At 39.0% G+C, this 12,854-nt stretch overlaps 1 protein-coding gene and 1 long non-coding RNA gene across 2 annotated transcripts in view; one reads left to right on the top strand and one right to left on the bottom strand.

Moving 5' to 3' along the window:
• Positions 1-12,854, top strand: part of LOC134208753 (uncharacterized) — a 33,891-nt gene that overhangs the window by 14,388 nt on the left and 6,649 nt on the right. The gene's annotated exons all lie outside the window — the stretch shown is intronic.
• On the bottom strand, positions 8,478-9,400 carry LOC134214459 (uncharacterized). The gene is made up of 3 exons (XR_009979796.1): positions 9,260-9,400; positions 8,687-8,799; positions 8,478-8,614 (listed from the first exon to the last, which is right to left on the bottom strand). It is a non-coding gene; the product is annotated as an uncharacterized LOC134214459 (long non-coding RNA).

A 12,854-nucleotide genomic window follows, 5' to 3' on the forward strand; every position in this document is an offset into this window, starting at 1 on the left:
TTCCGAGCATTCTGACAATATGGTAATTAAGAAGGTGCTGATAGGTGCTAATGAAGTGGATTCACGCCTTCTTATTTACCACATTGATGAAAATGCTCGGAACGGTGGGTGCAGTGGACCTCCACAAAGGTCAAATCAGAGACCAGCCAACAGGCAAGGGGCTGTACACATATTGCGTAAGCACTTATGGGGGGAGGAGAGTCGGTCAATATCTTACGCTCCATATAAATAAAAATTCATTTGTATGAAAAAAAAAATCTTACATGGGGGGAGGGGAGGGGTCGAAAAACCCAGAAAAATTGCTTACGTAATAAGTGTAAGACCCCCAAGCTGGCGGCCATTACCCCTCGCGAAAAACTACATAGCATGTCAGTAGACAATAAAGGTAACCTAAACTATAGAGGAAGATGGCGTGACAGTTATGGTCCCAAGTTACGGTGAAGATGCGCGTGACAGGGAGTAGTAACCCTCATGCTTTTGTGATTTTTATCCTAGATTGAAATCAAGAACCACAGCCATCTTGATTTCTGATAGCAATCTGAATAAGGATTTCAAAAGAAAACCTTGAGTATCACTATAGTGTCCAATCTACGAAGTACAGTAGACGTTCGATAACTGCAAGTCATTTAACTGCAATGCTTTTAACCTGCAATTTTATAGTTGCAACAGTTTTGCAGTTATCGGATCGCTAAACTTCAAACTAACTGTCAAACTCAATGACAGCTGCATTGCACTGCCATTTACTTTCACTTTTATTGCATCTGACGTCGATTGACAACCGTTTGACGTCTAGAATGCGTTGCAGTTATTGAACGGCATTCGTTAACTGAAACAGTTTGCAGTTATCGAACGGCTACTGTACACAGTAACTATGCTATGCTATGCTATGGCCTCGGCTTAAAGTCACTAGACATAAAGTCTGGCGAAGACACTGACAGGTCACCAATCGAACTGTCATTTGCGTGATCCAATCGAACATGACGCTTCAAATGGGCTTGAAGCAATGGAGAGTATTGAGATAGTGCAAATAAATACATATATTGGAAAATTATTCCAAAAATATAAAAAGCTACAAAGTCCAAATGAAAAGGTAAAGGAATTCGTTTTTGGATTTACTAGTTGAACAACATTCTATTTAAACCGTCTAAGACGAATTAAGTACTGTCCATTTAATTCCACCAGTTAATTATCGTTATCTTTGCAGATACGTATTTCGACCACAACTGTGTGGTCGAAATACGTATCTGCAAAGATAACGAAAATTAACTGGTGGAATTAAATGGACAGTACTTAATTCGTCTTAGACGGTTTAATACATTCCACTAAAAGAGCTTAATATATTTTTCTGAACATTCTATTTGATTTTTCGCGAATAAAATGTGGAAAAAGTGTTTTTGCTTTGTGGAAGCAACATATAAAAGCTAATAGTCTAACTTTTTCAAGAGCTGCAAAAATCTAACAAGAATTTTTCTGATTGGAAAATCTCACGCTTTTCACTCCGCCAGACTTTATATCTAGTGACTTTACCTCGGCTATGGCCTATTTAGTAGACTGATCGGCATCGACCTTTTTTGCGATCAAAGAAATGCTGAACCCTTTGAAGCCAATATTCACGAGTTTTATAATGGATTTTTTTATTCATTCTGTTTATTTAAGGCTCACTCGCCGCATCCAGCTTTACCGAGCCGATAACACTTAATACTACTTAGTACTAAACCCCTTTCCATTTTTATTTCCCAATTTTTGTTTCACTTTCTCGAGGCGATGATAACTTCTCATTATTGTTCATCGGTGGGAAGTCGGCCTGACTGAACAACTCGTCATTTGAGGATAGCAGTATGGCCACTGTTGCAATTTTGCCATTCGCTCATGTACATGTTTTATTAGGGTGCGCTGCGTGATTGCACCGGCGACATATTTTCGGCTGATTATTGTAAGTTACCATGGTGTTATATTCTCCAATGGTTATGAACGATGGTATGTGTTGGAATAAATTTATTCGCACTACCAGTACACCGTTTGAAATCCCCGGAGAATAATGCTTCCATGTTTCGTTACGGATAGATATCACTTCTCCGTACTTGAACACTGTGGCTCACCGTCGGGGTAGATCGTGAACCCTAACGACTACCGCCTCGCTATCCACGTAAAACGGAATCTGATATTGCTTTTCTTTGCACACAATAGTTCGCATGCAATTGTGCTCTGATTGATAGCGCAAAGACTTCTTTGTCTATCAGCCCTATCAGACCACAATTGCGGGTGTTATTCAACTGAATGCTTTCAACATCCGCATAATTGATCTTTATTTGATTATCCAAGAAATGCTCCCAACGTCGGGACGAATTGGAAGCACACTAAAATCGACCACAAGTGTGTTTTCCCGGGCACTTCCCATTGTGTTTTATGGTTGCGAATTGTGTTTAACGAAAGATAGAGAACAAGAACGCGTCCGCCGTTTGCGATGGCAAAATATGAACTGATTTATAATGGATTTAACGGTTCTCTGAATAATAATCGTTTTGTGTGAGATCGATTTTTAATAATGAATAAGACGATCCCCACCGATGTGTATCCAAATGAGTGCCTAATATAGGAACGAAATGCGTTCATATTATATTTATGCACTTGTTCTCGCACCGGTTGTTTCTATCAAGGTTGTTGAAGTGCAATCATGTTTCGCACCGATGGTGAATATCCGATTGCTATTGAGGCAAACACGGAAATAAATAAAATCAGGAAAAAAAAATATGATTTACTTACAAATCTTTCAAAACGCGCTCCAACTTTTGTAATATAAGTATGTGCGTAATGCATTTTGTGATTATCAGATTAGCTAGACACACATCTGCGAGGTGGCGCTAGCTTATATGCAACAATTTAGTGAGGTGGATATCTCGAGATCTAGAAACTTAGAAACTTTTGTCTTCTTCAAAGTTGTTCGGGTAGCCATAACATTTATGATGGAGAATAGTTTAGTTCGGAATTCATACACATAGCGGCGCTAGTGTATGAGAAATAACCTGTTAGGTTACATATATCTAAATCTGTTAGAGTTAGAAAGTTGCCATCTTCTACAAAGTTATCATTTGTTAGATTAGTTAAATATTATGTAAGATTTAGAAGGGTAGTCAAAACCATTCTGATGGAAGCAAGTTTAGTTTGAATCCGCAATACTCGTTGGCGCTCAAGTTGAGTCGAATCGAGTCAAGTACGAGACACTGAAGATGGCCTTACTGTAGAGGTTGAAATACGTATCTGTCAAAGGTACAACCAAGGGATGGAATTAAATGGAATTGTACGAACTCGTCTTATGACAAGTAACTTTGTAGAATACGGGAATATTCTGAAAATTCCAGATTTTAAGATATTTAACCTATCAGTTTATTTCTGAAACACTAGCGCCGCTAAGCGATTGTGTTTAAAACTAAACTTGCTTTCATCATGACGGTTTTGACCACCCGAACGACTTTGTGGAATACGGCAATATTCTAAAAATTTCAGTTTTCGAAATATCTAATCTATCAGGTTATTTCTTATACACTAGAGCCACCAAGCGGTTATATTTTAATCTAAACCTGCTTTGGTCATGATGGTTTTGACCAACCGAACAACTTTGTAGAAGACGGCAATATTCTAAAAATTCCAGATTTTGAGATACCTGACCTATCAGGTTATTTCCAATACACTAGCGCCGCCAAGCGGTTGTATTATTAACTAAACTTGGTTTCGTCATGATGGTTTTAATCATTCGAACAACTTTGTAGAAGACGGCAATATTCTTAAGATTTCAACTATCGAAATATCTAACCTATGAGGTTATTTCCAATTCACTAGCGCCGCCAAGCGGTTGTATTTCAAATTAAACTTTTTTCAAATTAAAGTTTTCGTCATGATGGTTTTGACCACCCGAACAACTTTGTAGAAGACGGCAATATTCTAAAAATTCCATATTTCGAGATATCTCGAGAAAAATATTATACATATGAAATAATAAAAAATATTATTTCACTAGTCGACCCGGCAGACGTTGTCCTGCATAGTAGGCGAAACTGCGCGTTGTGAACTGCCCATGCGAAATTTTCATACGAATTTTAATTTTAGTTTTTCACGATTTACTCAACCCCACTAATGATTTTCGCATGAGGAAATATCATATAAACCCGTCGGAAACTATAATGAACGTTTCTGCTGAAGGAATGAAGAAAATCCATCCTGCCGTTTTCGAGTTATGCGGATACGAACACAGACCATTTCTCGCTTAACTTTTCAAAAGGACCTAAGTAACATTTTTTCCATGAATTAATTTGAGTACTGCAATCAAAAGCTTTCATGTTGTTATGTTGATTGCGCTATTCAAATTAATTCATGAAAAAAATGTTACTTAGGTCCTTTTGAAAAGTTAAGCGAGATTTCATTTTTATTATATAGAAGATATGCACTAGCGCCGCCAATCAGTTGAAATCCAAACTAAACTGACCTCCATCACAATGGTTTTGATGATGAATAACCGAACAATTTTTCAGAAGACGGCACATTTTTTATTTATGCGTTAAGAGCTGAGCAGAATGGGTACGTTTGCGTGCGTTTTGACAGTTTTGCCATGGAAAAACTGTCAAAACGCACGCAAACGTATCCATTGTGTTTGGCCCATTACTCTATATTTCCGTGTGATGGTTTGGCAACGGTTGGAGCGGGTCGCCAAATTTGCCAACTCGCTATTCACCGAAGGTTGCGTTTACATTTCCCAAACCCGTTTACCAACGACCGGTGCGATTTCGCGTCATGATAGAGGTTGCTATTTTGGCTTTATTTACGCACTGGTGGGGATCGTCTAATTTGACATTTTTTATCCATGAAAAGAAACAAAATATGAAATGTTAACTATAGATAGTGGAATATATAGAAGAGCGAAGATAAATCCGAGGGCTGTCAACTTACGTATTTACGATTCATCTGCCTGAATTGAAAAGGCGTATTGAGGAATTATTTTAAATTTACGTATTTTTTGTATTGAAGTATTTTTGTATTATAGTGTATTAAATTCATCATTAATTGTATTTTCCGCGTATTTTTACTATATGACATGTATTTTTCGCGTATTTATGATGGTATTTTTTCATTTCATGTTTATATCTGTCAAATTATCAAATTGTTTTCAAAACAAAGGCGTGAAGATCATTTTTTGGTCTCCTTGCGAACAAAGACGTAGGATTACTAATTCGGAGATGGCGAGTGCGATTTCGGTCCGGCCTAGGATGTTTTCGGGAGCGCAACATTCTAGAATCCCTGGGCATACCGTATCTATTATTGTACTTGACGCACACCGACGGTGCTTGCCATACAAGATACATAACTCATGCAATGGTGTGCATAGGAAACCTTTCAATTAATAGCTAAGGAAATGCTATATAATAAAATACTTAATTGCCTAAGTAATCCCAAGCACTACATTATCAAACAATCAATCACAAATCAGCATGCAGATTACATTAGATCGCTTTTATCTATGTGAAGATCTCGGTGAAGATATATTCATTTATCTGCTATCAGACAACGATATACTATAGATCAGCAATGCATTACTGATGCTCGACATGTCAAAGTAATGAACTATTATTTCGGTCATAAAAGTGCCTTTTTAACTTCAAGTCAACTTTAAGGGCTTTATTTATTCAAAAGCATATATATTGCTTCATGGTTATTTGGGTGAAAACCTGGCCAAGTCCATTTCCACTAGAACTTTTTATATTACCATAGAAAAAGAAAAAATGCTACGGTAACATCGAGATTAATACTCAACATGAATGAAACTATCTAAAATGTTTTGGCAACATTCGTATCATTCGGCAACTTATCTGAACGATTTCCGTTGGAAATCTAGGCAGCCCTAATAAACGAAAGCCAAAGCCACAGCCAAAGCCGGGTGCTTATTTTCGCTTATTTTGCCATAACTTGATAAAGATCAATGCACGGAGACTTTCTGAATGATATGTAGGAACATATTTTCACCATTCTTTTTTCGCCCCGGCAGTGCTCGTCGAACTGCTTCCAGTTTCATTATGTGGATTTCGATTTTCAATTTCAAAACAATAATGCCATCGCTGTCAAAATAAACTGGTTGGTATTGACGTATTTTTGGTGAGCTGGCGTATTAATCGGGTATTAAAATTGTACTTTAAGATGTATTGACGGATTTTTGGCGTATTGATGAATTATTTCGAATTGAAGTATTAATTTGAATTTTTGTATTTTTAATGTAATTTTTAATGGTTTTTTAGATGCAAGTATTTACAATTCAACTGATTTATAGAGATGAGTGACGTTTAGCGCTCGCACACTAATGTGCAATTCGTCATGTGTAAAAACATGTTTATTTTCCATCTGCTCATAACACCCAAAAAAATCTGCACGTTGTTTCCACCTGAAAAAGTACGTAGATTTTTTCCACCTGAAATTCACGTAACTTTTACCTGATTTTTCGATAGAATTTTCATTCTACGTGAGTTCTACCTGAGTTTTGGATAGAATTCACCGGACACGTAAGTTTCACCTGAATTTTTCTGAAGCATTTGCAGCTACGTGTGCACGTAAAATGTACCTGAAAATTCAGGTGGAAACAACGTTTAGATTATTTGGAGTGAACCTCAAAAATGATCGAGTCATCACAATGATTTCGAAAGAGTCAAAAAATATATGGAAATGTACTCATTTTTACCCAATCTTTGCTGAGTTGCGCCATTTAGGAGTGTTTGTTTTCCTTTTATCGCCACTCACACATTCGAACGTGAGAATCTCAATACAGTTGATTGCCCCTCGGATAAATCCTCTGTCTCCAAACGAACTGTCAAACGTGTCTCCAAAGTCCAAACGAGCATGACGTCACGATTTCAATGGAAATTTTAAGGGCTGTGACGTCATATGCGCGCGTGCACGGTCAAAAAAATCGACTCAGCCATGCTTTCGCTCATCTATTGACATTCTCACGTCAGAATTACAGTGACTATATAATAACAGTGTCGTCAAGTGTCAGAATTGGAACAGAATCGCTTGTCAGTTTCATACAAATGCGCATTCCAAACGAGCAGGAGACCTGTCAAACGTAACACTTGACGTTACTCTTCTTATAGGGCTCTATAGTCCGAATTATAGATAGTAGAATCTATAGATGAGCGAAAGCATGGCTGAGTTGATTTTATTGCCCGTGCACACGCGCATATGACGTCACAGCCCTTAAGGGGGAAACGCAATGGAGTGCGGCAACGGCAAGCGGTTTGTCGACGGTTTGTACTAAAAAAAATCCGCATCATTGCCGCAGTTGCAAAACGCAATGCATGCGGATTTGCCGGACAGATTATATATGACGTTTCAAGTTTTAAAGGAATTCTGATTTTTTCAAAGATGATTTTAATTATTTAATTTCAATTACCTATTTAAATAAACTTTTAAATTAATTCTAGTTGATTCAGTGACTGCTTTAAATATATCAGAACCTCGATCAGAACAGTAGGAATACTATTTTTTGATGTCTTGAACCGCCGGAAGTGCCTGCAGGAACTGCGGAGGCTCAGAAGTGTTGTACATAATTCCAATAAGAAAGCTACATCACCAATTTCTATAGAAGATCCACCATAAATCCCTTCGAAAGTTCATTCAGGAATTGCACCGGAAGTTCATCAAGAAATTATTTCGGAAGTTTTTGCTTAAATCGCTCCGGATGTTCCTCTGGAGAAACCTCCAGGAATTCCTTCGGAAGTTCCTACATGAAGATGCTCCAGAAATTTCTTCGGAAGTTCCTTCCAATTCACCAGGAAGTTTGTCTAGGAATTCCTCCGGAAAATCTTCCAAAAAATTCTCAGGAAAGTTCTTTAGGATGCTTCGTTTTGTTGTATGTACTTAATTGTGATGAAAAAAAATAACACTAATTAAAGTACTCCGGAAGGTCCTCCGTATTCTACAGAAAGTTCCTCCAATGATTAATTTGGATTTAATTTGGTTTCTCCAGCAATTCCTTCGAAAGTGCCTTCACAAATTCCTTCGGGGCCCGGATAAAAAATTTCATTAAAATATCATAAATTTTATTGTTACAACACCATTTAAAACATAATTTTTACCATTGAATATAATGGAATTTTGACAATAAAATCACATGAGAAATAATGGTTTTCCACGATAAAATGAATGGTAAATGGGACTTTTACAATTAAAAAGGGGGGTTGTTATGTATCTTTACAATAAAAAAATCGAAAATTTTCCATTACAAAATTCGGAGCAAAACAATTGATTTTACGGTTCTTCAATGGGATGATTTCGAGCGACAAAACAATAGAAAACATTGTGTTTTAAATGTTTTCAATTACTGTTTCTATTGTTTTACAATAGAAATACAACAGGATTTAGAATACATTATACTCCAATATTCCAATAAAAATACAATACAATTAATTGTTTTGCAAATTATTTTATTTCCTCCGGTTATTTAGCATATCTTTAGACGAATCCAGCGCACTACTTCCAAAGTTAAGTGGGTTGCCTGTATCTGGAGAAAAATCCAACATCGGTTTAAAAAGCGTACTAACTTTGTTCCGAATAGACAATACATATAGATATAAACCTGTGAAAAATGTAAATTATAAAAGAATGTCATTTTATTAGAAAAATACGTCTAGAAGAAGAAAAAAATTACCTGCATCAGTTCTTATTATATCCCGTTGGTGAGATTGGCCAATGGTAGCCACTGAACGATCTTCAATCAGTGACCAGCAAGCAGCAGTATTTTATTTATCATAAGCTTCATTTCTGTAAAGGAACAAGGATACATGTTACCAGGCATGTCATCAGGTATTATGATGATAAAATTTTCATTTATTTTTTGTTCGGGATGAACCACTGCGTTCATTATGTACATTGAACTTTTGTAGTATAAGATTACGATTACCGGTGGTGAGTATAAACCGTTTGTCAGCGCAGTATCATTATTTGACACTTTACCGGTCGCTACTAAACGCGCTGCTAAAACAGTAGCGCAGCTGACAGGTGACCAAATTGACCAAATAACAGCGCTACTATTTGATGAACTATCAAACGTCGAACGTCACCGATACGGAATGCAGCCACCGAAATGATAACCGAAAATACCGAAAATAGTGACCGATGCGAAAAATAGTGACTAATCTAAAATGACAGTACAGTGAGAGTGATCAATATACTTGCGCCCAGTAATGATGCTCTAACGCGCTTCAACACTTTAGATACTCACCACGGTACAGAAGCCATAGTGATCTACCGCTTTCCCAGCAGCAGAAACTGCAATGAAAAAAACACTTTCTGCACCATACAGTTTCATTATTTTCATCTCTTCACTAATTATAAACAAAACTGTACACGCTCAAATGAATCCAGCCATTCTCCGAGTAAAATTATAAGCAAAAGTTTTTGTTCCCTTTCATTTTTTTGAAATCAAATTTTTATTGCAAAACATTTTTAGACCTGCAACTAGACCTGCAATATGAAAATATATACTTGAGAACCGGTATAACATTTTTATTTATTTAACAAACAAAGCTATTGTAATTTTATTGTTTTCAATTGTTATTTCATCAATATAATAAATCCATGAAATATTCCAAAATTATATTAATTCAATAACATTAGACGGATTTCCAGATCATCCAACCCAAATACTTTTAAAAATTGTTTAGTTTTTGGATGAGCAATACTAAACATAAGCGAACAATAAAAATATAATAGAATATATCGGAAACATTTAAATATATTGTTATTTTAATGTACGTACAATAAAGATCTTTTACAACCGTGAACATTTTACAATAAGCATACAATAGTTTGTATTGTTTGCCACACAATCTATTGTATTTCAATGGGTTATGTCATACAAGTTACTGTAAATTTTTATCCGGGGGTTCTTCCAGCACTTCTTTCTGAAGTTTCTTCGGAAGTGGCTCCAGAAATTGTTCCAGAAATTCCTCCATAAGTTCTTCCAAAAATTCCTCTGGAAGTTGCTCCATGAATTTCTCCAGAAGCTCCTCCAGGAATTCCTTAAGAAGTTCCTTCAGAAATTCCTTCAGAAGCTCTTGCAAATTTCTCCGTTCCCCCAAGAGTTCCTAAAAAAACTCCGCATGGAGTTCCACCAGGAATTCCTCCGAAAGCTCCTCCACGAATTCCTACAGGAATTCCACCGGATGTTCCTCAAGATTCTTTCTAAAGTTTCTCCAGTAATTCCTTCGGAAATTCCTTTAGGAAATCCTTCGGAAATTCCTCCAAGAGTTCCTCTGGAAATTCCTACAGAAGTTCTTTCGGAAGTTCCTCCAGAAGTTCCTCCAGGAGTTCATCCGGAAATTCCTCCAGGAATTTCTCCGGAAGTTGTTGAAAAAATTCCTTCGGAAGTTCCTCCATAAGTTCTTCCAAGAGTTCCTTCGAAAGTTCCTCCAAAAAATCCTCCGAAAGTTCCTCTAACACTTCCACCGAATGCTTCTCCACGAATTTCTCTCGGAATTCCTCCGCAAGCTCCGCAAGATTCCTTCGGAAGTTCCTCCAGTAATTCCATCGGACATTCCTTCGAAAGTTTCTCCAGTCATTCCTTCGGAAGTTCCTCCAGTAATTCCATCGGACATTCCTTCGAAAGTTTCTCCAGTCATTTCTTCGGAAGTTCCTTCAGGAACTCCTTCAGAAGACCCTGCGAAAATTCCTTCGAAAGTTCCTTCGTAAGTTTCTCCAAGAGTTCCTTCGTAAGTTTCTCCAAGAGTTCCTCTGGATGTTCCTCTAAGAGTTCTTCCGGAAATTCCTCCAAAAGTTTCTCAATAAATTCCTAATGGAGTTCCACCAGGAATTCCTCCGAATGCTGCTCCACAAATTTCTCCGCAAGTTCCTCAAGATTTCTTCGGAAGTTCCTTCAGTAAATCCTCCAAGAGTTCTTCCGGAAATTCCTACAGCAGCTCTTCCAGAAGTTCCTCCAGGAATTCCTCCGGAAGTTCCTCTAGATTCCTTCGGAAGTTCAGGAGTTCCTTAAGAAGTTCCTCCAGGAATTCCCCCGGAAGTTCCTCCGGAAGTACCTCCTGGATTTCCACCGAAATTTCTCCTGAAGTTCCTACCGCATTTCCTCCGGAAGCTCCTCCAGGAATTTTTCCGGAAGTTCCTCCAGAAATTCCCCCGGAAGTTCTTCCAGGAAATCCCACGGAAGTTCCTCCAGGAGTTTCCCCGGAAGTTCCTCCAGGAATTCCTCCGAAAGTTCCTCCAAGATTTAACCTGGAAGGACCTCCCGATATTCCCCCGGAATCTGCTTCTGTATATCTTTGGAACGGAAGTTCTCCTTGGAATTCCTGGAGGAACTTCGAGAAGAATTCCTAGGGGAACTTCCGGAAAAAAACCCTGGATTAACTTCCAAAGGAACTTCAGGAGGAACTTTCAGGTGAATCCTAAAAAAACTGCCGGATGAATTCCTGGAGGATCTTCCGGAAAAAATCCTAAATTCCTGAGGGACTTCCGATGGAATTCCTGAATTCCTGGAGGAACTTCCGAGGGAATTCTAGGAGGAACTTCCGAGGGAATTCTTGGGGGAACTTCCGGAGGAATTCCTGGAGGAACTTCCAGAGAAATTCCTGGAGCAATTTGCGGAGGAATTCCTGGGGGAACTTGCATAGAAATTCCTGGAGGAACTTCCGGAGGAATTCCTTGGAGGAACTTCCGGAGGAATTCCTGGAGGAACTTCCGGAGGAATTCCTGGAGGAACTTCCGGAGGAATTCCTGGAGGAACTTCCGGAGGAATTCCTGGAGGTACTTCCGGAGGAATTCCTGGAGGTACTTCCGGAGGAATTCCTGGAGGAACTTCCAGAGTATAGATAGTAGAATCTATAGATGAGCGAAAGCATGACTGAGTCGATTTTTTTGCCCGTGCACACGCGCATATGACGTCACAGCCCTTAACGTTTCCATTGAAATCGTGACGTCATGCTCGTTTGGAGACACGTTTGACAGTTCGTTTGGAGACAGAGGATTTATCTTCGCTCATCTATATATTCCACTATCTATATTCCAGAGGAATTCCTGGAGGAACTTCCGGAGGAATTTCTGGAGGAACTTCCGGAGGAATTTCTGGAGGAACTTCCGGAGGAATTCCTGGAGGAACTTCCGGAGAAATTCCTGGAGGAACTTCCGGAGGAATTCCTGGAGGAACTTCCGGAGGAATTCCTGGAGGAACTTCCGGAGGAATTCCTGGAGGAACTTCCGGAGGAATTCCTGGAGGAACTTTCGGAGGAATTCCTGGAGGAACTTCCGGAGGAATTCCTGGAGGAACTTTCGGAGGAATTCCTGGAGGAACTTCCGGAGGAATTCCTGGAGGAATTTCCGGAGGAATTCCTGGAGGAACTTCCGGAGGAATTCCTGGAGGAACTTCCGGAGGAATTCCTGGAGGAACTTCCGGAGGAATTCCTGGAGGAACTTCCGGAGGAATTCCTGGAGGAACTTCCGGAGGAATTCCTGGAGGAACTTCCGGAGGAATTCCTGGAGGAACTTCCGGAGGAATTCCTGGAGGAACTTCCGGAGGAATTCCTGGAGGAACTTCCGGAGGAATTCCTGGAGGAACTTCCGGAGGAATTCCTGGAGGAACTTCCGGAGGAATTCCTGGAGGAACTTCCGGAGGAATTCTTGGAGGAACTTCCGGAGGAATTCCTGGAGGAACTTCCGGAGGAATTCCTGGAGGAACTTCCGGAGGAATTCCTGGAGGAACTTCCGGAGGAATTCCTGGAGGAACTTCCGGAGGAATTCCTGGAGGAACTTCCGGAGGAATTCCTGGAGGAACTTCTTCCTGGAGGAACTTCCGGAGGAATTCCTGGAGG

This window comes from Armigeres subalbatus, chromosome 2 (assembly GCF_024139115.2).
Source record: "Armigeres subalbatus isolate Guangzhou_Male chromosome 2, GZ_Asu_2, whole genome shotgun sequence".
Lineage (NCBI taxonomy): Eukaryota > Metazoa > Arthropoda > Insecta > Diptera > Culicidae > Armigeres > Armigeres subalbatus.